General features: G+C 40.3%; 1 protein-coding gene across 4 annotated transcripts in view; it reads left to right on the top strand.

Moving 5' to 3' along the window:
* syt1a (synaptotagmin Ia) overlaps positions 1-20,223 on the top strand; it is a 186,926-nt gene that overhangs the window by 83,939 nt on the left and 82,764 nt on the right. For 3 of the 4 annotated variants that reach the window (XM_079655406.1, XM_079655403.1, XM_079655407.1), the window contains exon 3: positions 9,929-10,000. The gene's annotated coding sequence lies outside the window, so the exon portion shown is untranslated. Of the gene's footprint in view, positions 1-2,984; positions 3,063-9,928; positions 10,001-20,223 lie in introns of all 4 variants that reach the window. The other variant, XM_079655405.1, reaches the window with a different exon arrangement.

Raw genomic sequence — 20,223 nt, forward strand, 5'->3', positions numbered from 1 at the left:
TAAATACCTTGAGCAGAAAATAAGGGACACGCATCACTCTCCTAAAAATACTTCAGTGCAAGAACACAAAATGACACTGTAATTGTTGCAGAGTGATGTGAATGACGCATGTGATGTGAGCCTCTTAGGTAGAGTCCAAACAAATTCCTGAGTGCTTTTCCCTCAGGGGGATAAAAGCACCAAAGCCCACTCTGCCCCTCTGGAGTAATTGTCACAGTGGGAGTCAACTTGACACCGCAGTCCTGTGAGCCGGGCCTATCTGCACATCGGCAAACCTTTGTGCGTTCTTTTTTAAGCCCCACCCAAGTAATCATCTTGGAAAGGGAACAAAATGACAGCATTTAAAGTCATTTTTTCGCTCCTTTCTTATTACACCATATCCCCCGGCACTTAAAGGTGAAGAAGCAGCAGGCGTCTTTCAGGACATCTACTCTCGGTAATAGCAGTGAGGCAGCAGGAGCAAATAAAAGCTCAGTTTGGCCCTCAGAGGCACGGACGAGAAGTTGCTACACTCAGTCACGATGTTGAGTCAATTGAAAAAGAAAAAAACCCTTCAAAATGAAGCTTATTGATTTCATTTGTCCACCAAAAGAATGTGGAGAAATTGCTACCTTATTCCGTTTTATATTCAAACAATTGATTTTTCTTAAGCTGTTTACTGAACGCAGCAGAAAGCCAGAACTGAGTACATTTTCATTTCTGTTTGATTATCGTATAGATCATTGTTTTTGCATAACTTAACATAATGGCACATTTTCCTTACGTTGTGCAGCCCTGCTTTCCGTTCCATGTGCTGTGTGAATTCTGAGCTTTGTGATATTCAAGAGACAAAACCTTTGTGACCTTTACTTCTTGAAATAACATAATTCAAACTGACATCATTCTCTTGGACCATTTACAGAAACCATTTTCACTTGTTAAGAAGGTACAGTTTATAGTAGTTTGCATGTGAGGGATGAATAATGCATCTTTGTATTTAGAAAAATGAAATATAATAATTAAAAACAAAGAATATCATGACAAGTCGCTGGCATTACACAGGTGCATCCGGCTCTTTTGCTGTCACCATGGAGACGACCCCCCTCTGGCCTACTTTAGTTAGCCTGCCCTTCCAAGCACATAAACATGAATGCAGTTCACACAGTGCTGCGCAAAAGCACACACACCTGCTCTCACATCATGATTTACATTCTGCTGCGATGAACCTGAGGAGGGTAGAATAAATGATCTCTTCAGACATTTTCGTCATAACATCTACTTATCACCCGGTGGGCAAAAGGACTCGTACTACAAGGTTGTTCAGACATGATGCGCATGAAGGTCATAAAAGCTTTATTTTTGTAGCATACTACAAAGGCTTTACAATAAAAGTGAAAAAACTAAACAAATCAGCAATTCAAAAATTAAAAGAATATATATATTTATTTTATAGAATTTTTTTCAAATAAGATTCTATACAAATAAATTGATGTGTAATACTTAAAGAAACCATAGCATCACAGATAAAGACTATTTATTTTAGTCAGATTTGTTCGCGGTTTATAATCATTTTAGATTTATTTTTTAGACAGTAGGGTATGGCCTATTGTTCGCCGTGAGTCCATATGCTTCACAACCATCTCAAAATAGAGAAGTCAACTCATTTGTACAGTATACGTTAACACATATTCTGTGAAACCAGATGTATCCTGTAAGTCATAATGTGACTAATTATTTGTTGTAAATTCTAGTATACCTGCAATGCTTTGTAGTGACCTCCGGACAATCCATTCGCAATAATTGGTACAAAAGTCCTTCATTTATATCACGATTCAAGGAATTTTAAAAAAGTGTTATTAAAAGCAACTAACATGCTTTCTGCTCCAGTTTGTGCAATGTGCTGCACACAAAACGACGGTATTACTCGTTAATGTTATAGCCACCTTCCCTCCTCACAAAGTGGCTGTTTAGGGTCCACGGGCCAGTGTGAGGCTTCAGGCATGTGTATGAATAACAATCATGTTTCTTCATGTAGCTATAAGAGTATTTCCTCCAGTTGATGGATAAACCATTGTGGGAAATGACAGAGAATGAGATAGGAATCAGCCATCCTTAGTCAAGATGGAGCCCACTCTCAAATGGCCGTCTGCCAACCAAGCGCACAGCCATCTCTCCTGCTCCGGCAGCTGCACAGCACACCAGAGACACATGTCCACATCCATCATGATCATATGTGACCTAAACTGGTCTTCTCCATGAACAATGTTTATATGGAGGCAGTAGTACACATGTAGTGACACTGTAAACATTGCCCCAGCAAGCATCAGCCTGTATATCAGCATGTACGTACTACATGGGAATACTCACTGAGAAACGAGATGTTAGTGTAGCATTGGAGATAAACCTTTGCACATGTTGTGTTGAGGTTTGAGTGGTAACTAGCTGCCATACAACATACAGTACATATCTTTAGGGACTCCATGGCTTCTTTCAATCATTTTCCTTATAATCTAAGCTCTTCCTGACACATTGTGATTATAGTAGGTATAGAATGTTTAATGATCAGTGTTAGTCAAACCAACGTACACCTTTCTGCTGCCATAGTTACTCACTAGAGCACACACATATGTACTCATCCATTGATTGAAAGTGGTCCCTAAGATCCCCCTTTTATTACTGTTTAACAAGAATGTGATATTGCTTCAACATAACCAGTTATGCTGGCAATTACATTCCTTACAAAAGGAATTTACAAATGAAATGTGTGTGTTCATAGAAGACAGCGTTGGCTTGAGTGACACAGTTAGCTTGTATTCACTGAGTGGGAATGTACTGTCATTTGAGGACCCCTACATAATAAACACAATACAATGAAATAACATACAACCAAAACCGATACTGTAAATATACGTACTCTATACTGTAATCGTTAACAGCCTCCTTGAAAATTGTAGTTATTTGAGTCTCACAGAAACTCTGAATCATTTTGCTTCCGATGTCCTCAGATACCTGAGAGCTGCATCTCATCTCCGAAGTTTCTCCTCCTCACTGACAGCGAGTCACCCCCAAAGTACCTTGACACAGTGAGTAAACAACGCTGCCTCTGTTCATCAGGGTAATCTTGTTTGCTCAGAGGGCAGCAGCACACTGCCACAGGGATAAAGCCCCAACCTGGAGATATTGTGATCCCCTTGTTCATGCCTTTAAAGGAGACGGGGTAGAGTGGTCTTGCAGTCGGGCATGTATGCACACAAATCTGCGCTACGTCACTGGAGATGAATGCAACCTGCAAGGCTCCATCACAAAAACTCTAGGAGTTACAAGTGAAACTGAACAGACAGAGACAGAAAAAGCACAAAATAACCACAGACTCCGACAGCTCTGTTGTTAGGATTTAAGATGGCCTCTAGCTTGAATACACAAGTTAATACATTGTGAGCGTATTACTCCAATTACTTACCTTTTTGTTAAAACCAACCCCTGACTGTTGTCATTTGAAAGACTGCCTCCACATGTGGAGAGCTTAGCTTTCAAAGTGATCTCTGGGGGTTCATAATTACTCTCCCAGTGAGCCGCCATCAGAAGCAGAAGGAGAGTATTGCAAATGTGTCACGACAGAATAACTCATCCACCAATGCCACAGCTGCTGCAGAGTATACATTCTGCCCAGGTGCAGCATTTCTCCACCGAAGTCGTGCTTCAAACTCTCCGGTGTGAATAACCGCGGGCCGGGGTGTTGTGATGGTAGATACGGGGGTAAGAGTCACATAGGAATAATGAGTTTTTCTTTCAAAAACACAAGTCTCTGTCTCAAGTCACAGCTTCACTGGGTGTCGTGTTTCTTATTCGTTCCACTGTCGGGTGTCAGTCTCTGCACCTTGTAGCATTTATAGTTCACTGTCGTTCAATATTTTCAGCAAACTGAGTGCAGCATGGGATAAAACCTTATTATTGCAAACAGAATGATGCTTCTGGGTTGCAGCAAAGCGGAAAAGACGAGAAATAGATAGAAGGACGATCGCAAGAACAGGAGTCAGATTGGAACAGAGTCTTTGTGACTGGCATCTTATTTTGAAATATTATAATCCTCACTACCTGCTAACTTCATTCTTTCACTAGGTTTCTGTTACAATTTTGAGTTAAGTGAGTTGGAGGACGTAACAAAATAGCCGTTTGATTAGGCCGCCATGATGCCTGGAGACATACTGTACAGAGGCAGTGTAGCTTAAGCTTAAGCTTTAAAAACCTTCACAGTTTGCCCGGTGGAAGTGTCTTGCTTTGAGCAGATGGTAATCCTGGTGGAGACCTATGCACATAGAGATCTGCCTTATGTACATGTAAAGTGGAGCCTGGTTGTTGTGAAGCATGGCGGTTGCTAAGCACTTCAGTTACTGTTAACTGTTTGGAGACACATGGATGGTTTGTAAAGACACACAGGCTTCCAGCATGAGTCTCCTTATTAATGTACAAAGTATATGCTTTTAATGACTTGCAATATGTCAAATATTGTTAAGAAAATACAATATTTACCATCCTATTTCTGAAGTTATTAAGCAATACACCGTTTATTTGTATTTCTTTGTTTTTGTTAGGATCTAATGAAATTCCATAGACACAATTCTGTTTTGACACAAACAATTCAAGACTAAATTGAAGGAGAAGGAGGCATTAATATCAGCTCATGTAAACTGGAGAGCTATCCAACCCTTTTTAAGAACGGCATGCTTTCTGGTTCTGCTGTTTCTTGCCAAAAAAATCGGGATTTAAAAATGAAAATATTCAAAGTTGAGCATTATATCTTCCACCAAACCAAATCCTTATTTGTGCCTGGTGTAAAGCTTGCATACATTATACATAACACATTCTGGTGTTTTAAATCACACCCAGTTAAGTGTTGAAAGTTGTTTCTGTTGAGTCTCCACATCACTCAAACATCTGGACCGAGCTGACATATCTGGGGCTCTGCTTTCCGCTTGGCTGCCTGTCAGAGAGGAGAAACAATCTTTTGATTGACAGGTAAAACTCTTCAAGGTCAGCTTGCTCTACAGCTCGTCCTCTCAGTGTAGATTACTGTGGTAATATCTCTCCTGTCGAGTGTGTGTCCCCCCCCCCCCCCCCCCCACTGCTTCTCAGTATACGCTCAGATCTAAAGATTGTGTCCTTGCCTCCTCATCATGTCGTTGCATGAGCTACCGCACAGTTTGTTGAGCATGGAGATTGGGCTATATGTCACATTGCCATATCTCCGAGGCTCATGTCATTCCTGCTGGGGATATCAGTGGTTCTGGCTGAGGAAAGGGAATGGGATGTGGTTTAATGGTTGCAACATAAAAAATTGGCCACATCCGACTCGAGTCAATATTTTTCATTGGATTTGCATCATTTCAGCTGACTTTTAACAAAGATTATTATCAAATGATCTTTTCTTAAGTCAATTTATGATCAGAATCAGAATTCCTTTTATACAAAGGGGAATTGAAATTGTTACATCAAAGTAAAGATAAAACACTATAAGATAAAGTGGATGCATATGATAATTAAAATAAAAAGAAGGCAGCCAGTAATAATAGTAATTTGAACTAGGTACATACACATTACACATAAGTGTTATTGAACAACAGTAGTATCATAGTCTTTGTTTGACAGAAAGTACCTGGGTGGAATTAAAGTAAATCTGTTAAAGAAGTGTCAGCTTCATAGTTGATTGAGAGCCCTATGTATCCAGGGAGATGTAAAAGAGTGACCAGTGAATGAGCACAAAAGTGATGAGCAGAAGGATTGGAGGAGAAAATGTGAAAGAACACAGCAGGAAACAGGAACTGTGTTCTATGAGCCTCACAAAAGGACTTGTACAGATGGCTGCTGAAAGCCACAAAGGCAAATAGTCGGTTGCTAGCGACTACTATCACGATGACATGCTCATTGTGTACCCATCATGCTATTTGTTATGCATGCGTATTTAGCAGCTCATTTCAAATGGTGACGCATCATTGATTCGTGCACATGGTTGTTTTGTGACTTGCTGTCAGGACAGCCTGCACTCTGTATTTGATTTACATGTGAGAACAGCTGGAGAGTGTTGAAGGCAGCCCATCAGTGCCCAATAGGATGCAATTTATGATTAATATGAGATGTTGTTAGGAGAAATCAAAAAAGGCCGACATTGTAAACAAGCATAACATGTTGATCTGGTTTGTCACTATAATTCAAGGACACATTAGAAATTATTTTCCTATAAAAAAGGCTGGATGGAAGGATGGACAATGGACAGTTTTACTTTGTAAAATGCTACTAAATGCACCTCAAATACTACAGAATGATAAATATATAATATTAAACTATATATTATAAATATAATTGTATATTAAACTACTTTAGAATTCATAATGGCTATCATTTGTTACTAGTAATTGGAAGTTATGAAATCAAACACAATGCATTAGAAGTTGAATTGAATGTGTCCAGTGCTATTTAAAATGGAACTGGTTTACTTTTCCACTTTCCATCCTAATTCATGTTTTCTGATGAGGCATGACAGGTGCATTGAAATATGAATGAATGCCCTGCCTGCAAATGATATTCTTTTATACTCCCCTCAGAGAGGTAAGAGGTAATGTGTGCGTCAGTTGGCAGTTGACTACACTTTTCACAGTGTGAGGGGCAGAATAACAGGGCAATCATCAGCAGTCATACTGCAGTCACTCAACTTCAGTGCAGAGTGGTCTTTATAGTGTCATCTCCTACTGTGCTGCCGGACTATTTTTCTAATGTGTGGGTCGTTAAAGCAGGGTCTTTTAATTGATTTTGATAAAACATGGATATTCATGGTCCCCAGAGGATCATTCAGATTCAACAAGTGAGCCAAGATAGCCTTCACACTATATTGAATACATGGAAGAGCTTTGACGTTAGGTATTTATCTGTTTCAGAATTCCTCAAAACTACTGCATCTCTGAATCTCTTTAACCAAATCACACACATTAGCCTTTCTATGTATTTTTTGTAATATTCTTTCAACTTTGCCATTTAAAGGCCTGCCTACCACTTCAAAAACATCTGATTTTGGACATTTATTTAAATTTCACTCCAACCCATATGTAGGCCTTAGCTCACTCTTAACTAGGGATGGGTATCGTTTGAAATGTATCTATTCCGGTTCTGCTTATCAATTCCACTTCACGACAAACTCCTGGTCCTCACCTATAAAGCCCTCCACCATCTGCCCCCCCCCCCCTACCTCACTGACCTCCTCATCCTCTACCAACCACCCCGGTCTCTCAGATCCACCTCAGCCGGTTTGCTCTCAATCCCCAAGGCCAAACTCCGGAGCTTCGGGGACAGAGCCTTCTCTGTGGCAGCCCCGAAGCTCTGGAACTCCCTCCCCCAAGACCTCCGTGAGTCTGATTCCCTCACCCTGTTCCAGCCCCGTCTCAAAACCCACCTCTTCAACTCTGCTTATCCTTAAACCCGCCCCTCCCCCCTCTGAACCAACATCCTCCTGACTGCTTTTCTGTTTTTGTTTTGTTTTTGTTTTTGTTTGTGTTTTTGTTCTTGTTTTGTTTGTCGACCTGACTCATAATGTAAAGCGTATTTGGGTCTAGAAAAGCGCTATATAAATCCCATTTATTATTATTATTATTATTAATTCCGGTTCTTATCGATTCCCCGTTTCAATTCCAAAATTGTAAAAGAAAGAGGTCAAACGTTTAGATAACACAAATATCTTTATTCTTTTAAGCTTTAACTGACATTTTTACAAATAAAAAATATACATGCAATAGTACAAATGTATTGCACAATAGCTGTGCTTTATTTTTGACTGAGCTATGCCTGTGGCAAGCTATTAACAGGCATTACACTGTGCCTTGTCTTTTTCTTTTTTAATGTAGTGGAGCCTCACTTTAGAGCGTTTACCGCGATCCATCTTTGGTGTTATGAAGTGACTGAGCTCGTGAACTGTCTACGGGAGGGCGGGGGGAGCCTCGCTCCGGGGCAACTGTGGACGTCTGTCACCTGTCAGCGCAACTTACATGATGCCGTTAAGGGCGGTGCCGGCCGTCAGTGTACCGAGCCGGCCTTCAACGGCCCGCTGACGACCGGCCGTTCTGTGATTCTCCAGAACACACAGATGGCCATCCGCCCTTACCCTGTATTCCACCGGATCGTCGCGGCGCCGACGGACCCGCGGCGCAGACGGACCCGGTGGAATACAGGGTCTACCGCGTTTAGGAACCGTTAAGCAGAACCAAAATTGTGTATTTTGTATGGGTACCCGGTACCCAGCATTTTCTTATCGGTTCTCATCTGGAACCGAGTTTCGGTTAACAAAGGTCAACAAAGGTCAACCAATGCTGGGGGTTATTTATAGTCCCTAGAGATGATGAGACATATGCCTTTTGGCAACTGTCTGAACTTGTATTAGGCTTTAGTATAGTTCATGATTGACCAACAGATAAGGTTGTGAAAAGTTATCTTGAATACAAATGGCCTGATTTAGATCATTTTAAATTGTGCACTAGCTACAGTAACACATCCAGCATTTCAAATCACAACGTTTTTTAAATGCCATAAAACACATATTTTTTCTCTGAAATTTAAGAAGCTTTAAATCAACGAATTGATGAATTGACTCCAGCTAATCAGTTGAGTTCCCCCCGTTTTTTTTTTTAAAGGATTGTCTCGCGTTATCAGCCTTGAACAATAGGACATTGAGTGCAGACAGCACCCAGACCCCACACCCCCACCTGGGCAGCACTGTAAATCCTCCCACACCTCCACAGCAGGCAGCCTCTGTCTGGAGGAGATCCCCAGCTGCTCTCTGTCCCAGGTTTCCATCACACGGATGCTCCCCACTGGCAGTTCTCTGAATATGGCCAATTGTCTGTGAAACCAGTCCATCGATAATGGATATCTATCACTCCACCGCGGACATGCAAGCAGAACTGAGGTGATGGAACAATAAACAAGGGGAAAAGATGTAGGCTTATTCATCTGTCTCTGGATCCAGCCCACTGTGCACTTTGATTCTTCAAAGATTTCAAATGTGAAGAAGGCTCTTTGTGTTCTGTACCTGCAGATATTTCTTTGAAACGTAGTATTCCCGCAAACTCTTTGAAGTGCTCCCCTTCTGTTAAAGTGTTACCTCTACATTTTTTGAATGTGCAAACCAACTTTGTTGATATTGAATCTGATTGAGAAGTGAAAACGTTGCCATATTCAATCCCAAATGGACACAGAGTATATATGACAATCAATCCACCCTTATGGCCCGTCCACACTACAGCTTCAAAAAAAGATTGCCGGCGGGCGTGTCTGAAGCTCGACCAACAACCAATCACATGAATCTCCCGCCCCTGACACACAAGCAGCGGTTTGATTGGCTAGAGCTTGTACTGGCATATGAAAGCTTCAGAAGCTTCAAAAGTTGAACATTGCTCAACTTTTGCAGCCTGAAACGCCAGTAAAGCTCCGCTATGCTACCCACAATTCAGTTCGGCGAAAAGCGAGGCAACGTGACGTCACCCCATTCAAAGTGAATGGGCAGACGCGTTGGAAACCGTTTTTGAAGCTGTCGAAGCTGTAGTGTGGACGGGCCGTTATGCCTATTTTATGTTGCTTATGTTGGCTATTTACAACAAAGATTCTCGAGCAAACATCTTATGTGGTGATGACGATTTAATCAATCAATCAATCAATCAATTAACAACTTTATTAATCCCGCAAGGGGCAATTTGTTTTATTATACCAAACAAAGATTTGAAGACATTTTTGTGTTTGTATGCAGCACATATACCAAATTAAATTCCTTCTATGTGTAAATCAATTCTGATTCAGATGTCTTCAAAGAACCCTTGGAAGTATCTCAGGAACACCTGGAGCATAGCGTGATGAATGTTTTTCTTTAATTATATACCAACGACACACTTCTCTTCATTTCCATCTCCTTTAGATCTGAGTGGCTGTCGGTGAGTGTGGAGGAAGCATCTAAAGACACACGGCAGCAGGCGTTGTTCATTCAAAGGTAAGTCTCTGTTTTGTTTGTTTCAATATAAACATAAAGCTAATATCTACGGTGGAAGTTCTCCCAATCACTTTCAAACCAATGTAAGGACCTTTGCTCCTTCTGCAACTTTTATTTTCAATTCCTTTTGTTGAAATAGGATTCTACTATGCAATTATTTATATTAATAACTTCTTTATTGTTTTAAAGTTTTCTCACATTTCCTAATGTAACACACTAGTTTCCCCATGTAGACGATTTAAGTGTCTCTTAAAACTATTCAACTGTTGTCTTGCACTGACGTGGTGGTTTTTATGGTGTTCATGTTTTATATTACATTGAGAACTTTAATGGTCCAGAAAATGTATTATACCCAGTGGAGAAACTTGTACGGTGCATTTCAAAATGCACTAAAGTAAAATGACAGCTTTGTGGTGGCATTCGAATATTATATTTTATATTCTAAGGATATATTCCTCAGAACGTAGGCATACCTATTTTAAACGATGTGCCACATGCTTTTCTTCACAATCCATTTGGATAAAAATGCAACGGCACGTGTGGGAAAAGTTATTTTCTCTGCGTGGAGTTACTGAACCTTCTTAATTGCTTATTTAGCTACTTTGATTAAAGCTTACTTGACTGGAACATCCTCAGCCCAAACGCAGAGTTTACAGTAAACCCAGAAAGAGGCTGACGCTGTGAATATATGAATACAAATGAGCAAGTCTACTTTAACCCTAAAGGACAATGCTGCTGCTGCTGCTGCTGCTGCTTCTCTGTGGACTAATGCTCTGTCAAAGAGTGTTTAATGCATTTCGGTTGAATAATATCTTATCGAATTTTACCTCATCTCAGAGGGAAATACAATTACCGTACAATACATCCACCTGTCATAGTACAAGCCGTGTTATCAGGATACAAAAAAAGATGAATCATTTGGCGTCTGGGACTCTGATGGCTACTGTTTCTCATGCTGAATACTAAGCACAAAGGAAGACTTGGGGCTTTGTTGTCTCCAAACGGCACAGGCCCACATTAATATTGATATGGAGATGTGTTAAAGTCACGTGTACGTTGTGTACTTGGAACCAACTGTCCTCTTTGTCTCCTGCTGTAATGGCCAATTGGTTGTTTTAGTGAGAGATTTGTGAGTAGCACGAAGGAAATCACAAACTTTCTCAGCATTTCATTATTTCGTCTATCACAAAGTCCTACAACACATAATTATAGAAATTACCTATATGTAGAAATACAGACCACTATAGAATAAGAAAGATTGCATTTGTCACCCTGAATGACTTAAATGCCATTTATCATGCCTGTGCTATCAAATGTAATATATTGTAGTAGTAGTAATGCAGAGTAATTACAGAGCTGTAAATTGCTGTTCTCAGGTGCAAATCTTTGTGTGTTGACATGTAAGTATGTAAACACGAGGGCACAGTTTCTGCTCGCATTTTCCAGTGTAGCCAAGCAGAGACTGTATTCATGTTGACTCAGGCATATGGGGTTTGATATCACATGGTTGTTTCATTTGTACTTTGTCCAGGTATCAAACCTTAGATGTCAAACTCCATCCCCTCACTCCAAACTTCAATGTTAAAGTCTGTATGTAGCGCTAGTGCCGGTTCAGGCAGGCTTCAGTGGCCATTTACTGAGGCGGTGTGAGTGATTCTGGCCTTGTTAAATCCTGTTTTATTTTGTGAGCGTGGAGCTCAGCCTCCTCCAGGCCTGTGAAGGTGGAGGACGGAGCTGACTGGGGACCCAGAGAACGGTCCAATTTTTCATCCTTATTGTCTGTGACATATCCAAAGTGGGAAAGTGCTATCCACGGAGAGACAGAGGAAGGGGAAAAAGTGAGACGCTCGCAGCTCAGATGGACTGGGAGAAGTGTATTTCTTCTTCCTCCTTCTGTAGTCCCCAATTTCCTTGCTTAAACAATGCAGTTCACCAGGGCAGGCGAGGTTAAACTAAGAGTCCCAGGGTTCCTCACTCTCTGCCTGCAGTCTTGTTAGTTTAGCCAGAGAATAAACGTGGGTTTGAAGCTTACAAACAGAGAATAAAGAGTCTGCTTAGTGTCTGTCTTACTCCATGACACTGACTAAAGTCACCCTCTAACCCCGTCTTTTCCAATGGCTTTCTACAGGCTTCAGCTTCCATCAAATAGCATTTTTTTCCTGGGGATGTCCATCGACTTGTGATACTTGTAAAAACGATCTGTGGTATTAATCACATACTGTAAGGTGTGCAATTGAAACGTCTCAAGTATAATCCAATACCAAATGCCGTATTGTATTTAAAAAATAATAATAATCATAATAAAAATCTGAATCACCTTATTCTTTACAACACTCAAATATACAATAATATACATATTTTGAATAACTTATTTTCAATGGATTATTTTGTTTACAAATGCACATGTATATACTATTGCCTTTTTTAAGTAAAGTTGCAATTATAGCTTGATTTTGGTTTTTGGTGTGGTTACTACTTCTGTAATTTTATGTTGTAACTCCGTTTCTGTGTCTGGTAAATCAGGATTTTGATCAGGTCCTTGAATAATAACAGTCTTAAAAAATTGTTTTGTGTCCTCATGAAAGAAGGAATCAAGTGTCTTGAGATCTGTTTTTTTAGGAGTAAGCAGTGTAGTGATGGGAGGGCCATGAAGGGCACTCTCAAGGTGACTCTCTTTAGGGGGTTGTGACATCAGACAGCGTTTGTGACTGGGAAATGTTCCCGTACATAGATTCACCCCACCCCACCCTTCTTTGCTTTCATTCTCACGGTTAAGATTAAGATCTCTTGTTGTAATTATTGTTCTGTGAGGCGGCCTAATTCTGCCGGGTTGATAGCATCGCAGCCGTCAGGTGCCATAGCAGATATCTGGCAGCAGCTCCTCATATCCTCTACATGTTCCAGTGGGCTGCAGTGGAAGGTAATCGCAATGTTATGTGATACACGTCTGCTGATCGACTGGCTTCTGGAGAGCTGCCAATCCACCCGCTTCCCTCCAGTTAGCGCAGAAAAGATGATGAAAACAACTGAAAAGAGACAACAAAAATAAAAGGACAACCCCGGCATGGCTGACATTTTAAACACCTAGTGTACAATAAAGGCATCAATCATTCCCCATAAGAAACATATGGCTGTCCGCCTTCCCCCCCCAAACACAGGTGGTAGACAGACAGACAGAGTCAATTCTGCCTAATGAGCAAGTGGGCTGCCATGTTCTGTATTCTATGTTTGGCACAGAAATATACACGTCTAACTAGACTTACTTCATTAGCACGCAGACAGAAAATGACCTGTCAGTACTCATTTTTAAAAGAAATGAGATTTAATACAATATAATAAGGTAATACTACACTGAACAAAAATATAAATGCAACACTTTTTTTTTTGCTCCCATTTTTCATGAGATGAACTCAAAGATCTAAAACTTTTTCTATATACACAAAATAACTAGGGCCGGGACTCGATTAAAAAAATTAATCTAATTAATTACAGGCTTTGTAATTAATTAATCGCAATTAATCGCATTTTTAATCACATATAAATATTTGACCTGAGAACAGTAAGAAGCAATTTTTTTCACATGTATTTTAGTATACCATTGAATAATGACTGAATACATAAGCTTAAGGATCAAAACATTGTTTATTTTTTTCAAGGTGGTACTTAACAAAGACCAATAGAAAAGTGCAATATTTGCCATAAAGTCTAGCAATAGCATATTTAGGAATATAGTACATTTCAGAGATTCAGGTAGCCTATAGGTAGGTAGACCTTCTGTAAACTATAACACTTTGTTTTTTAAGTAAAACACAATACTTTCAAGTACATTCAGAACATTGGAAACCCTGACTATTAGGAAACATCTCTCTGTTGCTTCAGAGGCCATAACAGACTTTGTTAATTTACCAACAGTTGATTTAAAAAATCTAATCAATTTCAGTCCAACTCTCTCAATAACCTTGGCCAAAACAATAAACAGTTCAACATAAAGTGCCAGTTGCACCAACAACGTAATAAATAGTTCAACATAAAGTGTACCATTTAAAATAAAATAAAAAAGTGCCAGTGATTGACCTCAATCCCTCCTATTCTTCCAATATCCTGATGAAAAGTAAAATCTCTCTGTTGCATAGGCCACTGTTTGATCAACGCGAATTGGGTGTGGGTCCTTGTACTCCGAGTCGAGCTAACGTCCACGCTAGCTTCCACGCTGGCTGCTATATGTTTTGCATTGAGGTGATACTTGAGGCTTGATGTGCTGCGGTGATATGCAAATTCCTTTTTGCATAATTTGCAAACAACCGTGCTCTTATCGATGCTTCCATCCGTCCGTTTTTTAAAACAAAATGTCCCATCCACGGGGCCAACCAAAGCGGTCTCATCAGCTTCTTCGTTCACGTTTGACTATTGTTCACTGTGGTTGTTGTGTTGTGTTGTTGTTTGAAGTCATGAACGTTAGTTGGTGCTCCAGTATAATCGGTACCCCTGAAACTCATCCAGTGAGAAACGTTCCGCGGTGCAAAAACAAGTGCGATTAAAATGCGTTAATTTTTTTAACGCGTTAATTTTTGTGTAATTAATTCATCTTAATTAACGCGTTAAAGTCCCGGCCCTAAAAATAACAATTTCTCTCAAATATTGTTCACAAATCTGAAAAGATCTGTGATAGTGAGCACTTCTCCTTTGCCGAGATAATCCATCCCACCTCACAGGTGTGGCATATCAAGATGCTGATTAGACAGCACACAGTTAGGGTTAGGGTTAGGCTTAAACCCTAACCCTAACCCTAACATGTCACCCATTGAGCATGTTTGGGATGCTCTGGATCGTCGTATACGACAGCGTGTTCCAGTTCCTGCCAATATCCAGCAACTCTGCACAGCCATTGAAGAGGAGTGGACCAACATTCCACAGGCCACAATCAACAACCTGATCAACTCTATGCGAAGGAGATGTGTTGCACTGCGTGAGGCAAATGGTGGTCACACCAGATACTGACTGGTTTTCGGACCCCCCCAGACCCCCCAAAATAAAGCAAAACTGCACGTTTCAGAGTGGCTTTTTATTGTGGCCACCCTAAGGCACACCTGTGCAATAATCATGCTGTCTAATCAGCATCTTGATATGCCACACCTGTGAGGTGGGATGGATTATCTCGGCAAAGGAGAAGTGCTCACTATCACAGATTTTTTCAGATTTGTGAACAATATTTGAGAGAAATGGTTATTTTGTGTATATAGAGAAATGTTTTAGATCTTTGAGTTCATCTCATGAAAAATGGGAACAAAAACAAAAGTGTTGCATTTATATTTTTGTTCAGTGTATGTTGTCAGATCAACTCTGATATTTTCTTGAATCACAGCAGTTCCATTTGCAACTAAGGACAAATAAGACAAGAAACAAGACATTTAACATAAAACTCAAAACATTTTCGAGACACTTTAATGACATTTGATCTAGGAATGAACTTCATATTTCATTTTAGGATTACCGGTGCACAACATGAGATTAAGTCTAACTTTATTTAATTGTGGAACTCTGTATCTCCAATTTGATGTTTACAATTCATATTTTGAGCTCAAAGACAATGAAAATATATTATTATGGTATAGTTGATTAATAGAGTCTCTCGAAGGGTTGGCCCATTTTTGAGCAGATTTTCATTTGGTGGAGCAGTTTTGAAATGTATACTATTGCAATACTGAAGAACACTCAAAGTGACCTATCAAAGAAGTGATATGTAAAAAAAAGCCAATATCTTTTCAAATGGGAGGATTGGCTACTTTCATTTGTCTTATGCCAGAGAATAAACTCTACCCCACGGTCATCACTACCAATAGCAAAACATTTATTTCCAAGAGGAACTACCAGAAGCGTTAAACCTGGGTAACTTGAGACTCTATGATGTGTTGCCTTCACTTGGCAGTAGAGTAGTATCACTCATTTAGTTAACTGCAAAGAGTTCCTAAAAACAACTGAGTTCAGATAAGAGAGGCCTTTATTATAAAGCTTGAATGAATCAAAGGAAATTAAAAGAGGGAGAATTAAATTAATGACCTCTAATTGTGTAGAAATGACAGTAAATTAATCACATTACTGGTTAATAATCAGGCTAGTATCACTTGCTAATAATGTAGGTCTGTGTCAGCGGGGGATGCTATTTGTTGAGTGTGTAGGTGAGTACGATGTCACATGTCAGTGTGCATTTGTGTTTGCACGGCTGCTTGTGCAGGATGTAGGAAGGTTTGGGATGTTATCTTCCTTTTGCAGCTCATGAATGTACTCGACTGCTACTCGACTGCTGCATGTTAATGGTGGGTGACTGTCACACAGCGCAAGGTTGAGCAATAAATGAATTTAAAGTAACAAACTCAAGGTTTGCAGGATGCAATTAGTACCTCCCATATTAACCAGGGATGGTTACCTCACTGAAGTGCATTAATAGCTAGAGTTGTGATTAATTTGCTTCCATTTCTCTACAATTAAAGGTAATTAATTGACTGCACGCTCCCTATTCTCCCTCCTTATTAGCGTTATGGTTATTTTAATGGATGATTTGCATTATCATGCTGGTCATTGCTTTTCGTGATGTCGTTATTTAGATGTGCAGTGGATGTGAGATTACATTTCTGCGTGTGAGTTGCTGTTGGCGTGTTTACTGTGTATGTCAGTTTGGAGGAGCGAGTGATATCCAATGGTGGATCATGCCTTCCCTCCCCGTGTGGGAGTGCTGCTACTCCCACATCTCTCTCTCTCTCTCTCTCTCTCTCTCTCTCTCTTTCTCTCTCTCTTTGTGTCTCTCTCTGTGTGTGTGTCTCTCTCTCTCTCTCTCTCTCTCTCTCTCTCTCTCTCTCTCTCTCTCTCTCTCTCTCTCTGTGTCTCACTTTCCTCTCTCCAAATCCACTGGTCTTTAACCTCAGCTCATTTCTCACTTAACCACAAACCTACTCCGAGGCACAACTTCCATCCATAAAAGAAATGGTAAGTTAGCGGTATGATTGATGCCTGATGGAAGTTCCTCTTCAGAAAAGCTCATTTCTGTCACGCATTGAACCATAAAGCACGCAGCTTGATCTCTGCAGTGCTGTCATTATACTGCTGTGATAGGGTTAACAAGATACTGTACCTTAAGCCCTCACACTGGCATGGCGTTTTCCATAATGTGCGATAAGAATTGCACGAGGTATGTTTTATGACGATGGTGGGTGACTTAAGAAATACATACGTTGCATTATGCATGTGATACCTTCTTAGGATTTCAATTTATATGCTAAAGCTGTGAGGATAACCACACAAAAGGTGAGGCTTTCTGATGACAAACACTTTCTGCAAATTCTGATATTTCTCTCTCCGACCTCTGAGCTCTGTGTGTCTGGCCAGTAACAGGGTTGCTAAGGTAATTTAATTACCAGACCCTCTACGAGCAAGGGTAATTACTGCTCACTAAATCCCCACTAATCTCCCCCTGAGTCCCCTACACACACTCGGCCCGGGGCTCTAACAGGCAGTGCTGACTTCCTGATCCCGTCCCACGAAGGGACCCTCCAAAAAACACAAACGCTGTTCCTGTCAGCACAAATATGCTCCGTAGAGTCTGGATCTGTGTTAAGATGTGTACTCTGCATACTGTACTGTGTGTTTCTCCTTCACTACAGAGGGCTCCAGTCATCAGTCCCAATGAATTCTTCTCACGTTGCTCTCTCCACCTCACGTGTGGGACTCAAGGGGACTCTCAGGTCAAAAAGGCCACTCGTCTCTCCATCAGAATGTCGTAATTATCACGGCTGCAACGAATGAGACGTGACCTCTGAGTGAGAAGAGGAGGAGGAGATAAAGGATGATGAGAACAGTAAACAACTGGAGTTATCAGCATAGCCTCTGCTGGGTTTATGTTAAGTTGAAAGTAATTAACAATAATGAAGTCAGCTTATGAAGCCTTGTTGTGCATGTGTGTCGCATGCTTTGTAAAGATACACACTGTACATTGTGTGTACATTTAAGACCTTCCAGCGACCACGTATTCATTTCACTACAGGGTGAATATTCATTTGGGGACACACTAATCAATATTTTCTAATAATGTATCAATAGGTGGCAGGTTATTACAAAAACACTTGTTGAGTTTCTTTTTAAATGAGTCTCCAGAGATATTCACATCCTGTTTAATGCAAGAAACAACCAAATGATTCAGTTGAAATGTGTTTTCCAATAACAAGATCCAATGATGGACCAGCAAAATATTCCATGACATCAAATGCACACCACAATAATGTATTTTTCCTCTGCCCCCTTTGTACCCTCAGATGCCAGCCCAACATCTGTGTGACATCAATGGGGTTGGCAAGTGTTCGTGACCCCAGCAGGTGTTGTGTACTGGATGTCTGTGTGTGCATGTACAGTATGTGCAGCATGCTGGTCATTGAGAGGAACCGGGTGGTGGTGAAAGGAGCACCTGTGTGTATTGAAAAGAGTTCTCTGAATAGCTCCATATTTGAACAGCCACTTAACCACCGATAAAGCTGTAAGTGATTCATGGCAGCATCCTGCCTGCAGGAGAGGGAGAGAGCAAGAGATTCAACAAGAGCATCGGCTGTAAATAGGGCTACTCTCCTACAGTTGGTAGTGCATTTCTCTGTCGGGGAAAGAAATGAGCTCTGGATGATACAGTATGCTTGGTGGGCCAAATCTATACATGAAATGAATATATATTAAACATATATGCAAAGAGTGATACGAAGTTAGACAAGGGATAGTCATTTTGTAAATCACAGCCAAGTGTGCAGATTGATTGGTGAAAGTGTGTTCGGTATTCTCGTGGTACATATTGGTTTCACATGTAAACACACACACACACACACACACACACACACACACACACACACACACACACACACACACACACACACACACACACATCAAATGACATTAAGGCATTTGATACATGAGCATTTGAGTTACACTTTGTCAAATACTTGAAACAGACGGTTTTTTTCTCCACCCATAAGTAGTGGTGGTCAAGAGAGGCTCGCAAATGAAAGTAAAAAAAAAACTTTAATTGGATACAGCAGAAATGATTGACTTGAAAGGATTTTTTCTTATTCAGTATCAATGGGTCCCCTTTCGCCTCAGTTTAAAATCTACACCTCGATAACCTTTGCTAGCCCTTAACTTAAAGAGTTCGAATAAACTCAATGGTCGTCATGGAGCAACATTTTCTTAAATGTTCCCTTTTTCTTTTCTCTTTATCTACTTTTAAGGAGAATAAAACAAGATAAGTCCATACCAGATGCACCAAACATTCGTAACTGTCCACCCATGGACCTTGTTTTTCAGGCATGATGGGCAATTCTTTCAGGAAATATCGCTTGTTCCTTTGCATACATTTACTGTGTTGAACACATATAAAGATACACTCACAACTCTTTGGTATTGAGAAATGAAAATGACAACGGACGTCATTGATTCGCATTGTGCTCCACATGTTATACCATTTAGATTAAATAATATGAGTTTATTTAATGCAAAGTCAAGAGTTGAGTAGTTGCAGAGATGAGTTACAATTGCTACTTCCTGTTATATAACCCCTCTCTTAGTGGTTGAATAAGTACAGTTATTTGCAGGTGGCAATTCAAATGCTCCTGACATTTTGGAAATTGTCCTTTTTGTTCCCCCCCTTTACTTCACCGCCTTTTTCCTCTAAATGCCAGCCCACCCTATTCATTCCTCTTTTCCGCCCGTTGATCCCTCTCCCCGTATTTCCTTTATGTTCCATCCGGCTTCCCCACTGACAGGCTCCACATATGAAAGATTTGCTTTTGTTACATTCTCTGTTCATATGCCATGTCCATTTCTATTGAAAGGGCATGAGAGTTTTTTCACACGGCTTAAAAAGTGTTGACTTCTCCTGGGTGGAAAAAGTTTTTTTTTTAAACATTAAGTGCTCATGCAGCATTATAAAACATATTTCTCGTCATTTTGACAGTGTAATAGTTTATTTATTTGATCAATGGTTAATAAAGTCAACATTTTCATGTGTCAAACAGCACCGCCATTTTCTGACACCTTTTTGTATTGATGACATTAGAGTTTTCTTTCTAAATAATTCAGGCACAAATTCTAGCAAAACAAAACGGCTCTTTTTATTAAACTAAACGGCAAAACCCAAGATACGAGATATACAAAAAGACTGAGAATAAAATGGGTTCTAGTGCAGTGTGCGCCAA

Source organism: Notothenia rossii (genome assembly GCF_949606895.1).
Source record: "Notothenia rossii genome assembly, chromosome: 10".
NCBI classification, from domain to species: Eukaryota; Metazoa; Chordata; class Actinopteri; order Perciformes; family Nototheniidae; genus Notothenia; species Notothenia rossii.